The sequence below is a fragment of the Rattus norvegicus genome, chromosome 13 (assembly GCF_021556685.1).
Source record: "Rattus norvegicus strain SHRSP/BbbUtx chromosome 13, alternate assembly SHRSP_T2T, whole genome shotgun sequence".
Classification (NCBI taxonomy): Eukaryota; Metazoa; Chordata; class Mammalia; order Rodentia; family Muridae; genus Rattus; species Rattus norvegicus.
The window spans coordinates 22,884,831-22,901,014 of NC_141546.1; positions in this window are offsets into that span (position 1 = coordinate 22,884,831).

The window sequence follows — 16,184 nt, forward strand, 5'->3', positions numbered from 1 at the left end:
GCAATGGGGGGAGGGTTGGGAGGGGAACACCCATAAGAAGGGGAGGGGGGAGGGGGATGTTTGCCCGGATACCGGGAAAGGGAATAACACTCGAAATGTATATAAGAAATACTCAAGAAAAAAAAAAGAATATGTGGCCATGAGGCACTGATAACTGAGGACCTCTGACCGTAGGAGAACACCCAGCTTGAATAAGTCCCAAAACTAATGCAGAGAAAAGAATAGTTAACAACAACAACAACAACAACAACAACAACAACAACAACAACAACCCACCCTGAATCCCAGTCAACAAAACAAAGAAAAAACAATGAACTTTCAAAACAGGACTAAAATGATATAAAATGATAATGCCTAGTGAGAAGAACGTCTCCTTGTCCATTTAACTCATTACCTATTATTGTGTGCAGGTGCATATGTTCCTTGGCGTGCAAGTGGAGAGCAGTTGGGGTTGGAATCAGGTCTTTCCTGCCAGTTTTTCAGGATTGAACTCACAGGCTCAGTCTCTGCCTGCTGAGCCATCACACTGGATCTGATATTTTAAAATAAGCGAAGCAGCAAAAGTGAAAATATTCCATGTGGGGATCAGAACACAAGGCTATATAAATTAACATGAATGATAGAAGAATCTGTGGGAGGAAAGAGGGAAAGGCATGGGAGCTGATGGATACATGGTTAGAGTTAGCGGTAGTACCCGAAGGAGAAACGGGAAGATAAAAGAAGCAATGGAATTCTCTAGAACTGAATCAGAAATCTTCACGCGGAAACACCAGAGTCAGGAACGAACACAATCACGTGCTGTGTGGTGAGCATCGATGATAAAGAATCATCTTAAACTAGAACAGACAAACAGAAGCCTGACGTCTGGTCCTCCTCACAGGATTGGAAAGCTGGGATATTGCCTGCTAGATATGGAGAAAAGTGAATTGCATTTGATTTGGGAACACTACTGAATCAACTCAAATCTGAAGAAGAGCAGACATGGTGGGACTCAGAATCTTTTTCACTTTGCCTTAATTAGGGTTTTACTGCTGTGAAGAGACACCATGACCAAGGCAAGTCTTAAGGACAACATATATTTGGGGCTGGCTTACAGATTCAAAGGTTCATTCCATTATCATCAAGGTGGGAGCAGGGTAGCATCTAGGCAGGCCTGGTGCAGCAGAGCCCAGAGTTCTTCTTCTTCATCTGAAGGCTGCTAGTGGAGTACTGGCCCCCAGGCAGCTAGGACAAGGGAATTAAAACCCATTCCCACAAGGCCACACCCACTCCAACAAGGCCACACCTACTCAACAGGGCCACACCTACTCCAACAGGGCCACACCCACTCCAACAAGGCCACACCTACTCAACAGGTCTACACCTACTCCAACAGGGCCACACCTACTCCAACAGGGCCACACCTACTCCAATAGGGCCACACCTACTCCAACAGGGCCACACCTCCCATCAGTGCCAATCCCTGGGCCAAGCGTATACAAACCATCACATACTTATTCTGTCACAGAAAGTGAATGGAGCTTATGTAATTGAAAGGTCCAGAAGTCACTCAGTAGGTGATGGCTTAGTACAGCACTTTCCGAGAACTCACAAAGCGCTGGGGCCGATTCCCAGTACAGTAAAATCAAATTACGTAAACTAAAATAAAGGTAAATGTAAAACAATAATCTAAGCGGAAAGACACATTAAGTTGAAGAAAGAGTTGATGCAGCGTGAGACACATCTGTCTTAGAAGTTTTGGAAACACAGGAAGAAGCAAGTCAAATGGAAGCAGTGATGCTGTGATGGCTTGAATGAGCGGTCCGCCACATTCTCTCTGCTATTTGACGACTTGGTCCCCAAGTGCTATCCTCGCTTGGGGAGGTTTCCAGGGTGTGGCCTTGCTGGAGGAAGTACATCATTCGGGGACAGACTTTGAAGTTTCAGAGCCTCTGTCACCCCAGTTAGTTCTCCGATTCCTGCTTCCAGAACGAGTTCTCAGCTGTTCCAATCGCCATGCCTGTCTGCTGCCACACTTCTTCACCATGATGGTGAACCATAAACCCCAAATACACCCTCCTTCCTATCAGTTGCCTTGGTCATAATGCTCTATTGTGGCAATAGAAAAGCAACTCACATAATTGGAGTTACAGGGGAAAGAGCTCCTTAGTTATCAAGATAAAAGATGTGGCCGATCAACAGAACATTCGAAACAAATTGTGTGTTCCTATTGTCATGGTAATTTAAAATAGTGATGGATCAAAGGTATTAGATGCTATCTTAAAGGGATAAATCAAACACTAGTCACACAAGCATATTCTATGATAAAGATAAGACAGTTGCCAGAAGCCAGGGCTTTAAAAGTTCAAAGTGGGGCTGGCCTGACCAGGAGTTAGTGTGGGGGAGGGTTGGTGAGACTTGTCACCAGCCTTCCCATACTGTTCGGATTTGCCAAAAGGTATATATTTTTAAATTGTGTGTGGTGTGTGTGTGTGTGTGTGTGTGTGTGTGTGTGTGTGTGTGTGTGTGGTGTGTATGTGTGTGTGGTGTGTGTGTGGTGTGTGTGGTGTGTGTGTGTGTGTGTGTGTGGTGTGTGTGTATGTGTGTGTGGTGTGTGTGTGGTGTGTGTGTGTGGTGTGTGTGTATGTGTGTGGTGTGTGTGTGGTGTGTGTATGTGTGTGTGGTGTGTGTGGTGTGTGTGGTGTGTGTATGTGTGTGTGGTGTGTGTGGTGTGTGTATGTGTGTGTGGTGTGTGTATGTATGTATGTGTGTATGTATGTGGTGTGTGTGGTGTGGGGTGTGTGTGTGTGTTGTGTGTGTGTGTGTGCGGTGTATGTGGTGTGTGTATGTATGTATGTGGTGTGTGTATGTGGTGTGTGTATGTGTGTATGTATGTGGTGTGTGTGGTGTGTGTGTATGTGCGTGTGTGCTTTATTCACCCTCGCCCATTCACTATTCATCAACACGTTCTGTCTCTTGTCATGTGGAGAATCAGTGATCCGACTGAGAATCTGCCATCCCAGCCACCCAAGGAAGAGTTGTTCTTCATATCCCCACTGAGCAGTTTTTAAAGATTTACTTGTATGAGTGTTTTGCCTGCCACCTATAGAGACAAGAAGAAAGTGTTGGACACCTGAAACCGGAGTTACCCTAAAGTTGTGAACCACCATGTAGATATAGGGAACCAATATCTCCAAGACCATAGAGCGGTCTCCTCAGAGTGTATACCACTTCCTCCAACCCCTGATGATACCTAGATACTTACCCGAGGCTGGCCTTGAACTCATGACCACCCTAGTTTCAACTTTCCAAGGGCTAGGATTACGGTCACATGCTGCCACATCTCTCACGGAGCATTTTGAACAGTGCTGTATCAAGTGACATGCAAATCCTGGTGAAATGGATGAATGAAAGATTCAGCCATAAAACTTACTGCTACGTGACTAGGCAAGTAGGCGAAGGGAGGGAGAACTTCCTGAGTTCTCAGAACATCTCTCCTCTAATAAAATGGAAATAAGTTTAGGTAGGGTTCAGAAATCTGACATACCAGAGGGAACATCCTGCTTCTCTCCTTGCAGTAGTGACATTGCTTTGGATGTTTGCTTTTTCAATAACACAGAATTCTCCTCCCTAAAATGAGCATGATGATAATAGGTCATATTAGTGCTATGAGATCTGAAGAGACAGTGGCTGTGGCATTGTTGGAATCTGGGCCACAAAGTGCAGAGCTCCTTCCTTTAAGACAGCTTGTGATGGTCCGAGTGGCCCAACAGGTGCTTACATTTGAACCCTTGATTCCCAGTTGATAGAATTGTTCTAGAAGGATTAAGAGGTGTGGCCTTGCTGGAGGAGGTGTGTCACTGGGGTGAGGCTTTGAGATTTCAAAAGCCCATGACATTCTCAATAAGTTCTCTCTGCCTTGTTGTTGTGTATCTCAGGCACTGCTGCAGTACCATGCCTGCCTGCCTGCCTGCCTGCCTGCCTGCCTGCCCGCCCGCCCGCCCGCTTACATGCTCCCTGCTATGCTGGGCATGGACTCTAACCCTCTGAAACAATAAGTACCAAATTAAATACCTTCTTTTATACGTTGCCTTGGTTATGATGTTTTATTTCATCAACAAAAGAGAAACTGAGACAGAGCTCAGCCCAGTTTGTCCTGTTTGGGTTCAGAGATCTGAATTCAGAATCAGTGGAAAGTGAAATTCTATACTTGAAGATGAAAAGAGAAATAGCGGCATATAAAAGAGTTCAAAAAACCAAAGAATACAGCAAACAGTAAAGCACAAGCAAACAGCTATAAAAAGTGAGAGGGCTTAAATGAGCAAGTCATAGAAGCAAGCTGTTGCAGTCAGCAGCCTTACATACCATTTCAAGTGCTTGTCAAAAGCAGAGTCACCCCCCAAATGTAGCTGCTTCATAGATGAGCAGCAGCCCAGAAAGCCCAGGGCTTTGGCTTCACCAGACAGTAATGTGGTGTGTGTGTGTGTGTGTGTGTGTGTGTGTGTGTGTGTGTGTGTGTGTTTGTGCATGGGAGTGCATGGCCTGCTTGGGTGTGTGTATGAGGTGACATGGCCCTAGGGAGGTGCTAAGCTATCAAAAATGAATGACAGTCAAATAAAGCCTATGGAAATGTCACCCGAAGTCTACTCCCGAAGCAGCATGTGACTTACACTTTGGAGAGCCACAACCACAGAGCAGTCATCTACTCCTGGTCCTCTGGAGCCAAAAGCCTTATCTGCATTAATCCACACAATCCTTTCACAAAGCAGCTTTCACATGAGGGAAACACACTTTGTAGTTTGATTTCTGTTGCTGCAATAAATTACCCGGACAAGAACTGATTAGGGGAGAAGGGTGAATTTGGCTTATAGTTCCAGGTGACTTTGTCACGTTGAGAGCAGATGAGACTTAAATCAAGGCGTGTGAACTAGGATGTGTACTAACTCACTGATCCACACAGCGGTGGGTCACTGGCCCACACGGAGGTGCAAGATGAACCGTTTCCAGAATCAGAACAAGAGCCTGATGATGTGCTTGAGAGAAACAATCACGGTGTCAGGATGTTGGAGCCCCAAAATGGTCAGGTAACTATGGTTTTACTTTTAAAAGTATTATGGTACTTGTCCTCGCTGTTAAAGTCGGATGGGATTGTTCGTCTTTCAGAGAAGACTCTATGTTAGCAAAGAAAACAACTGCTCCTCAAAAGCGTGGAGAAGGCTGTAGAAGCCGATGGGAAGCTGCTCTTAGAAGAACAGTAGAGGGCGGAACGCACACAATACCCAAGCACTGGACTCCAGCAGAGGCCAAGAGCACTCCACCTCCATCAAGCCCTTCCCACAGTAGTCTATCTGAATATGTTTTCTGTACCCTCGGTGCTTCAAGTGAGCATCCAGAGCCCATCTCATTGAGTTGGCTTTTAAAGTTTTCATTAAATTAAAACAGTTGCACAGGATACACTTTTCAGGGTGACACAAACATTGACATCAAAATAGCAGCTGTTATGGAGCCTTTTAAGTACAAACAATGAAGTACAAGCATGAGTGAAAGTGAGTGAAAACGCCACAATGGTTCATTTATAAAGGACGTGAATCGCCCCTCCTTAATGCCCAGGATTTCTGTATCACTTCCTTTTCTTCTAGAATACACATTGCCATTCTGCATCTCCCACACACTTAGCTTCGAGGTGATCAGTGACCGCCCTTCATGCTACACTACTAGAAAAACATCTGTAAAATAGAAATTTAAAACTGTTTAGATGTTCAGGGACCACTGGGAGCTCAGTGTTGACTTTTATCTGGATGGATTTATCACAATAATTACTATGAGTTCACAGTAGACCCAACAATGTAATCGTTCAAATGTTGCTGTACAGTTATTACACACGTAAATATGTGCTTTCTTTAATTTTATTAAGACTCTGCTAGACCTACTAAAAGAGGAAACAAACGATTTACAAAAGATTCAAAACGTTTCTTTATTCCATCACTAGAGTCATTAAGTTTCTCAACTTTGGGGAAATGTAGCCCAAAAGGCTCTGAGACTTAGCAAATGATGATTAATGGCTCCCATTTATCCTCTAAGCAGGCGTGTGCTGCTGCTCGCCTCTGAAGTGTTGCCTACAGGCTCACGCTCTTTGTGGGCTGATGGTGCTATTTTGAAAGCTATGGAGCCTTTAGAAATCAGAGCCTGGTTGGAGCAAGGAAGGTACCAGGCCTTTGAAGACTATAGCTGCCCTTGGTTCTGACTGTTTTCTCTACTTTTGGTCTGTCACATGTGAACAAGTCACCATCCTTCCTAATGCTGTGAACCTTCAATATGGCTCCTTATGGTGTGGTGACCCTCAACCATGAAACTGTTTTCATTGCTACTTCATAACTGTAATTTTGCTACTGTTATGAGTCATAATGTCTGGTACGGACATCTATATGTGACCCCTATGAAAGAGTCATTTGACCCCCAAAGGGGTTGTGGTCCACAGGTTGAGAACTGCTACCATAGATGAAACCAAGATACCATGTCTTTCCGATTAAAATCCCTTAGAAATGGTGAGCTAAAATAAATCTCTGTAGAGAGAATCTCTTATAAGCACCACCTGTCAATAAAGATGCCACTGACCAATGAGCGGAGCCAGGAAAGAGGAGGTGGGACACTGGCAAGAAGAGAGAGAATTCTGGGAAATGGTGAGAGTATAAAAGAGAGATTCAAGAAAAATGCAGGGGCATTAACAAGCAAGTAGCTGAACTCAGGATAGAATAAAGAAGAGACTAGAGAGAGAGATTCAAGAGAACCTCAAGGAGATGGATGTAAACCAACAGGTAGCTGAACTCAGGATAGAATAAAGAGAGAGAGAAATGAGCCAGGGCTGAAGAGGTAACTAGTCAAAGGGTGGACATAAAGTAGTTTGGGTGAGTTAAATAGTTACAAGCTAGTCAGCGAATGAGCCGAGGCTTATGGCCAATACCTTTATTATTAGTAATTAGTCTCAGAATCATTATTGATTGGAACTAAAGAGCCAGAAGGAAAATATTTATTTATTTACAAATCTTTCCTTCCATGAGTTCTTTGGATAGTTGTTTTGTCACAGTAGTGAGAAAGGCCATCATTGTAGCATGACATTTCCCTAGTGTTACCAGAAGAATTAGGAACACTAAAGAATCTAAACACTCCATTTAAGTCTGCCTTTGCCAGTAGAGCTTCTTGATAAATTCTTTTGCTATTTCAAGGGCTCAATTTATTTATGGAAAATATGTGTCACATAAACAAATTGATAAAATCAGTTTTCATGGTCCACCAATCAGCCATATTAGACTTAAGCTTTCTGCTGGAGGGACTTGCCTTCCTTCCTCAATTAGCAATGGTCTGCCAAGACAGACTTGTAACACTGTCTGTTGTCATCTTGGTCATGCCCACTCAGGAGGTGAGGAGACTGTAGTTAGAAAGCAAAGGAAAGGAGACCTTTGCGACTGTTCCTAAATCCTCCTTGAGGTCTGAAAACTCTGCCCTTGCAGGTGTGCTTCTTGTTCATTCGTGGCAGCTGTGCCCAGTGTGTCTGACACGGGTTCCCACCAGTTCAAATGGCCCTGAACTGGGCACTATAGTCTCCTCTACATACTGTTGTGTACACAGGGTGCATTTCCCCTTTATAAGAACAGAGAAAGGCGGGTTTGGAAGGAGGAGGACAAAGCTGGCCTAGGCATGATATCATTAGAAAGGCTCCCAGAGAAGTCATGAATCTGCAAATCTTTTTTTTTCCCCCTGGGGCTGGATCTGCAGTGCCCACAAGCAGGAACCAAACAGATGTCCAGAGAGCATGCAAACATGGATTTAATGAAATGCATTCTCAAATGGACTTCCTTGGGAATCTTGTCTGATACCGATGTGCCTGATAGGATTCTTAACCATACCTAGAAGGATGCCCAAGAGTCCCTCTGTCCATCCCACAAGAATGTGTGTGGCTCAAGTCCAGAGACTTCCTGACTCTTATTTCTACTTTCCCTAGCACAGGCCTAATTTAAATTGTGGGAACTGAATTCAGCCCCTCTGAAAAGCAGCGTTACTGACCCCCTGATCATGTGTCTAGCACACCAGTGTTTTTCTAAGATGTGGACACACCGTAGTCAAGAGGAGTAAAGCCTCAGCACAAAAAGGAGACCTTCACCCAACCTGCTCCCAACATCTATAAGTATGATGAGACCTCCCCTGGCAAAGGCCCAAGGGTTTTGCTGAGGGGATTTCTCTGGAGGTTTCCTTTAGAAGGAAAAGAAAAGGCCCAGAAATTAATCTCTGCAGGTTTCTTGAATCTTAAAGCAAAGGGATGTGGACTCATCTTAGATGCTGGCCTGGGGTATGGGATGGTAGAGATCTTAGGTGACAAACAAAATAAAAATAAATTTAAAAGAAGTGCTTGTCACCTTTCTCTGACCCAGAGCTTCTGAGTGAGGTGGAAATTATAGCTCGTGTCCCTTTACTGTGGGAACATCTGGGATCTGAACATTTCTGGGCATATTAAGACTATTTATACTTGCCACCAATGTTAGGGAAGGCAATTATGTGGGGTGCTACAGTACCATTGGGCATTTAAAACATACCAGGCAATGCGGTAACCATTGCAGAGAAAGTGAGTCAACCTTTCCAGGAGCCATTTTCTTCAACTTGGTATATTTTCCCAAGCAGCCACATGACAGGTCTCTGCTGATGGAGCAAATGATGTAATCGTGTGAATCCGTCCTGCCCAACTCATGTCGGTGCTAGCTCTATAATGTAGGCAGAGTCAGGTACCAACAGGAGCCCGAGTAGCTTGTGTGGGATAGAACTGTAGCTGTTCAGAGTTGGAGGAGAACCACAGATAGCAGATTTTTCCTTTTATAGAACATCAAAAACTTCAGAAGGTTATTGACAATTCTCTATCTTTGAAAATTATGCTCCCCTTTCAACACTAACAGTCTCTCAAACCCTTGATGGTTGTTTGAGGCTTCCAGACATACTTTGTGGTTGATTCAGTGTGTAAGCATTACATAAGCATTACAGATACCAACCCTGGAAAAAAGACACTATTCGGCCATTTGTCTCAGCAGTTTGGAGTAGTTTGGTGTGATGTCTTTTCTTACCTCTAAGAACTGATGGGGATGCTCTGGCGAGTTCTTTGGTGATTAGTACATATCTCAGCCCTCATCAGAGAGACTCCTTTTTGCAGCAGATAGTGATTAATGCAGAGTTCACAACCATTCCAAATTCAGAGGATTCGGGACTGTGAAGTGCTCAAAGCTGAATAGGACAGCTCTATCGATATCTACAGCATTTCTCCTTGTGTGTTCCCAGCACTTGACACATGGAAGTTACCCAACACCCTCGCTATACTTCTGGCTCACCGGAAGCCTTTCAATGACGTGTGTGATGAGCCTTGGACCGTGCCACTTCACAGTGCTTCACAGGTGAGATCCACGGGATACCATAGTGAGCTTCTCAACTAAAAACGGAATTGTAGGGTATAGTTAATTCTCCTTCAGTTACAGTGTGTGCATGTGTGTGTGTGTGTGTGTGTGTGTGTGTGTGTGTGTGTGTGTGTGTGTGTGTGTGTATGCTGTGTGTTCATAGCTACACATTAGCTCATGCATGGCTTAGAAAGTACTCCAGGAGGTGATGGACTAGGTGAGATGCATATTGGATAGGGCTCCAGACAATCAAGTCTGTGCATTAGGTTCATTAAATAAGAGATTTGTGACGAGTTTACTGGCTTTTTTAGGCCCCAATTGCATCTGTAAAATATATAACTTCAATATGTGTGATTCCTCTGATTACTTCTAAGCCTGAATTATTTATTGGTGAGATAAATTACTGTTGGCTCATCCAAGCAACGTCTATAGAAGGGGAAGCTTCCTCATTAAGATAAAAATCAGAAAGATAGAACTCATGCATATACATAACTACATACATCACGAAGTTGTTTGCAATAGGAAAAATGAAAATACTACTGTAACTAAGAAAATGATGGATCACCATGAGGTGGAATAATGTGTAACTATAAAGAGGTTCCAGAAAAGCATCTAACTACATGGGCAAACAGTCATTCTATGTTGTTAGCTTCAAACAGTTTCATTCTATGAAAGCTAGCTGCTTGGTTACTCTATAGAACTTGACAATAAGACCCTATCACTGAAGACACCACACACTTCAGTCACAGAACGTTGAAAAAGAAAACTAACCCCAACTGAGAAGCCTCATTCCTGTTGGTTAGCTGTCATAGTGCCGGGAGGCTCTCTGTACACTACCAGGGGAGAAAGGTCACTACTTCTTTTATCCTGCTTTGAACCCTGTGAGCTACAGTACTGACTAACCCACCGAGACATACCCACTGGTGCAACAGTGCATGAATTCTGTGGGACTAACAAACCACTGTCTGACTTGAATTAAATCCCACAAAACAAGATGGGACCCATGCCCAGTACTGTTAACTGAGCCAAATACCTGAGATTGGCTAGGTCACGGGCCTAGGGGACAACCTAGTACTATTATTCTGCTAAGTGGACACAGCTATAAACTACCATAAGTTCTTCTCTATAGACCTATAGATTACTGCATCTCTCAACCCCTAACATAGAAACTCCTTTTGCAGTGACAGTGATTAATGCCGGCGTGCATCCAGTTAAGAGCAAGAGACTTTAGAATGCTCGTCTCTTTTCTTTTTTTTTTTTCTTTTTTTTCAGAGCTGGGGACCGAACCCAGGGCCTTGTGCTTGCTAGGCAAGTGCTCTATCACTGAGCTAAATCCCCAACCCTAGAATGCTCGTCTCTAAATGGGAGAGTTGCATCATGCACCTGAGACTCAGGGATCACTGTGAGAGAGGGAATGAAAAGGCTGTAGGAGTCACAGACAGTGATATTAGTTACCAAATAGCAAAGAGCAGTTGCACACATGAAGTTGCAGTGCCTGGGATTGCATGCACAAGATTTTCACACAATCAGGCAAGCCAAAATTCCAGCGTGGATGAGAAAATGGCCCATGGAGTCCAACCCGGAGCTGAGGAACTCTCGACAATTGATGGCTACTCAGAAAGAGTAAATTAGTTTTTCAAAGATATAGCCTCAAAGGCTACTCAAAGGCTTTGGTATTACAGAGAGAGAGAGAGAGAGAGAGAGAGAGAGAGAGAGAGAGAGAGAGAGAGAGAGAGAGAGAATATGAAGTTAGGAAAGAAATGTGGTAGGGGGACAAGAGAAAAATTGGAAGGGAGAGAATATGGGGCAGATTGAATCCAAACCCATTATCTGCCTACAATGACTAACATCCTAGGACAAGTCAAGCTCCAATTAAGTTACTACTTGCTTAAGACAGCACAAATATTCAATCTGAATGTGAAGCCTGCTACAGAACATGGGTGTGCAGCCACACACCCTCTCTTCTTTAAAATTACACAATGAGAATCTGCTATAAAAGAAGATAAAATCAGAAGAACGACAGGAGAGCCATGAGAAGGGAAAGAGAGTCATAGGCAAGTGGCAGTAGAGCCTGTTTACTTCATGGTGAGACAGGACAGAATGGATGCGCAGGGAGATTACAGGGCAAGTGGGATGGGCTGCCATGGTAGCAATGAAACCAGGGCTGCCCAATGAGGACAGGGCTCACATCTCAGCAGAAGGAAACTCAAAAAGCCTGGAGACCCAAGAATATATCTCAGAGGTCACTAATAATGCAGCCTACCCGAGCATGTGATTTCATTTCCTTTCATCCGGAACCACCTAAATCCTCTCTTGAATATTAACTTACCTTGAAAGGCATTGTTTGTGTAGTTCTTGTCTCCACAAAATTACAAAGACTAAAAGTAATTACATTTCCAATAAGCCTAAGCTGCCAGTTTCTAAATGGGTTTTCTTAATTTCAATACGAAATTTTATAACTATGTCACTACTTCCCTTGAACCTCTTCCTCCTAGAGACAGGAGACCAAGCCACTGAGTAATCATTCTTATTTTTGTAAATCAGAAATGTGAAAGGATTTCAAATCAAGCCACATCCCAAATTAAACAAAAATACAAGCTAAATGTCTTAAAGAAACAATGTTGGAAAGCCACACTTTCATAAAGAAGCTGAGTGACAAGGTCCGAGGCTGGCCCTTCTTCAAAGCATCATGGGGCCTGATGGCTGAACTGGAAACCCTGGCTTTTCCAGATGGAAGGCAGACTCGTGTCCTCCACGTGGTGTGGCCTTGTCTTCCCTGAGAAGGGATAATGTGTGCCAGAAACACACGAAGCAACTTCCAACCTTCCAAACCTGGGGCCTCTTTTTCTATCAGACAGATAAATGAATACTGAGCAGATAGGGACAGTCAGCAAACAAGGAGGTGCTTCCTGCTTCCGGTGAGACAACGAGAAAAGAATTCCGAAGAAAAAGGCACGTCAAGGGTACCACTTAATAATAAATTACTGTTTTAGTGTAGTCTATTACACCCAAGAGGCCCAAAAGAATTATGGGAAACTGCCTGATTTACTTTTTACAAAGTGATTTACGCAGGGGAGTGTCATTGTCTCAATAAATCTGAGATCCTACAAAACGGGCCGCTCGCACAACAGTACAAAGCAGGGAGATTTCAGTCTCCTCCTTATGCTACCCCTCACTAGCTTTCCTCAGAGTCAGGGCTGACAGAGATAAGCACAGGCCTTCTCTTTAATTCATCGTGTCGTGTGAAGAGCATTTTCTCACACAGTGTCAAACAAGGCCGTTGGTCTACGCTTTCACTTCCCTAGGCTCAACCGTGCCACGTTCTGAGACTGGCGTGTTCTCAGCATTTCCAGGGAGACTGACAGTGAACGTGGAGTTCTCAAAACTGCAGTGATAAGCTGGAGCCTGTCTCCCGTGTAACATGGCTGCTCATCGCTTCCCATTTACCTGCCTGTCCTTCACTTGTGCACACAATCAAAAGGTGACTCTCAAGTTCAATTAGTGAGACCATTCATTACCTGGAAAACAGAGATGGCAGCCGAAAACAGATCTTCATTAAGATCAATCTTCTGTGACTCCATGTCAAGTCTTGAGTTCACAAGACTCTTTCAAATTTAATATTTATTAGGGTATTTCCCCAAAGAACAATTGCTAAGACGATGTTGCCAGAAGCTGAGAATATTGTTCACTTCAGATCAGTTGTTTATGTAACTGTGACGGACTCAATATTCAAGCATTTTCTTTCTTTTTTGATTTAAATTTACTCATTGCGTGTATGCATGCCTGTGTGCAAGTTTGAATGTGTGCATGTCTGACCGGTATATATTTGCATGTGTGTATGTATCCATGTATGTGCATATGTGTGATCTGTGTATGTGCACATGTGTATATACATGCATGTGTATATGTGTGATGTGTGTATGTATCCATGAATGTGTTTATGTGTGTATCCATTCATGTGTGTATGTGTGCATGTGTGTATGTGTGTATATGTGTATATGTGCATGTGTGTACATGTGCATGTGTATGTGTGCATGTGTGTATGTGTGCATATGTGTATCCATGCATGTGTTATGTATGATATGTGTGTATCCATGTATGTGTATATGTGTGATGTGTGTGTGTATCCATGAATGTGTTTATATGTGTATCCATTCATGTGTATGTGTGTGCATGTGTGTATGTGTACATATGTGTATGTGTACATGTGTGCATATGAATATGTGTACACATGTGTATTAAAATATGTTACATGTGTATATGTGCACGTGTGTGCATGTGTGTGTATGTGTGCATGTGAATATGTGTACATGTGTGTATGTGTACATGTGTGTATGTGTGTCGAGTGTCATGGCCTGTGTATAGAGGTCAGAGAACAACTTCGGGAGTTGGTTCTCTCCTTCCACCATGTGCGTCCTGCGGTGTGAACTCAGGTCATCAGGCTTGGTATTAAATGCTGTTATCTACTGAGCTATCTCACTGATCCCAATGCATTTCTATTTTCCCTTAAAAGAACAGTTATTTAATTTTGTGTGTGTGTGCTGTGCCTGCATGAATGTCTGTGCACCATGTTGGATCCCCTGGAACTGGAGTTACAGGCTGTGGTGCCATGTGGGTACTGAGAATCCAATCCCGGTCTGGAGGAGGAACAGCCAGTACTCTTAGCCACTGAGTCATGTCTGCAGCCCCCAGAGATTTTATTATGAGCAGTGCATCCCACTCCCAGAGAGAAGTGGCACTAGCAGGCGCTTGCACCAGCATACCATCAACTTGCACAGTGCTGACTCCCTGTTAGGACTGGCTGCTGATGGGTAGAAATGGTGGCCATCTGTACCTGTAATATAATAAGGATGCATCCATGTTCCCAGCACAAGGTGCACACTTAGGTCTAGTCAGACACATTTTACCCTTCAGATCTGAAAATTCAACGAGCACATTTCAAAAGTGCACCGACATGATCTCCTCTTTATTCCATCCCCTAGTTCCTTCTAAACATAGTTTAAAACTCAGTCAGCCTTTTCCTGCCCCACTGTGAGGCTTCCTCTGTTTCTGTAGGGGCTACACCAAAGGGCAGTGTCCACTTACAGGTTATACATACAGTTTGCCACCGATGAGCGGCCGCTCCACACTGGGATGGATCTGACTTGCAGGAGGTTGGAGGGCTCCTCTGGTTGTATATCTGGGCCAGGTGACCCATGATCTCTGAACAAGGACAGAGGTCTCTGCTGCCTCATGTCCTTGGCACTCTGTCAATCTGGAATCTAGAAGGGAGTTATGAAGATTGAGTTTTTAGGTTTGCCAGGTTTGTTTGGTTTCTAAGGAGACTTTGCAGCCATCTTCCTCTTGGTGGAATGAAGGAGGTGCTGCCCATGAATGATTAATAAAACAACAACAGCAGCAAAATGCCCAGAAAAGCCACTGATAAAAGAATTGCCAAGACGCTGAGAAGCATTGGGCTTTCATCTCTCACACAGTTGTTCACCGTGTGGTTGGATGGCTTTGTGTTTTAAAACTAAGTTTTAAAAGAGACCTCTCTTCTTTGCTTAGTGACCAACCCCATTGCTTGGCTACCTAACACACCTTGCTTTCAACATGATGACAGGAGCATGCTCTATTGCCTGTGTGGCATTATGATCCCAAATGCTCCACCACAGTCAGACAGGAAGCAATAAGGCAAGTGTGAAACAAGAAATTCTGTAAGACAATTCAGTAGTGGCTGAACTAGGTCAACAGGTAAAGCCCAAGGATGCAAGCCTGGTGTGTTACCTGAGTCAATCCCTGGAACCCACAAAAAGATAGAAGGAAAGCACCGAGTCCATGCAGTTGTCCTCTGAGCTCTACCCATGTGCCATGGCTTATGTGCCTGCACACAGACACACACAGACACACAGACACACACACACACACACACACACACACTCATGTATACACATGCACACACACATACATCCACAAATAATAAAAAAGACAGTGCAGACTTAAGAATACTAAATGTTTGGTTTAAACATGGGATGTTCCACACAGTGCCCAGCTTTGTTTTAGGAGAGAGACAGACTCTGGGACATGGGTCTACCTGGTGGAAGGAAATCACTAGGTCTCGGCCTTCTCTGGCGTGGGCTGTGGTCTCCTTCCTGGTCTGCCACTATGGGGTGGGTCTTGACCACCATGAACTCCACTGTGTCTTCCCCACTATGGCATCCTCTTAAATCGTTGGGCACAGTGGACTTCTCCTTCCTTCCCTGAACTGTGTCTCTCAGGCCTTTTGGTTTTAGAAGTGAGAAAAGTAACTAACACACAAAGTAATGTAAAAGCAAGCATGGAGGAGTGGACATGCCTACTTTTCTAAGTTCAAGGACACAATCGCATCTTCAATTCTCTTAGTTCCACTCTCTTAGTCTCCAAAAGAAATTCAAGAAGCAAAGGTCACAGAGGAACTGAAGTGCGTGTCACCATTCTGCACTATGAGAAGCAGTGTGCATCCATGAGTGTACATGCACATGAGAAGCAGTGTGCATCCATGAGTGTACATGCACATGCGTGTGGGGGTTGGGGGAGGAGGTCAGGGGCTCTGCTTGCTCACTGGTCGAGACAGGGTCTGTCCCTGAACCTGGTGCTAGGCTGGTGGCCAGCAGCCCCAGAAATTCTTGCATCCCTGTCCCTTCCCTCCAGTGCACACACGTGACCCTGAATAGCTTTCCCATGTGCCCTGGGGATTTAAACTCAGGTTTCCAGGCTTGAACAGCAAGCACTCTTACCTGACGAGCCTTATCTGAC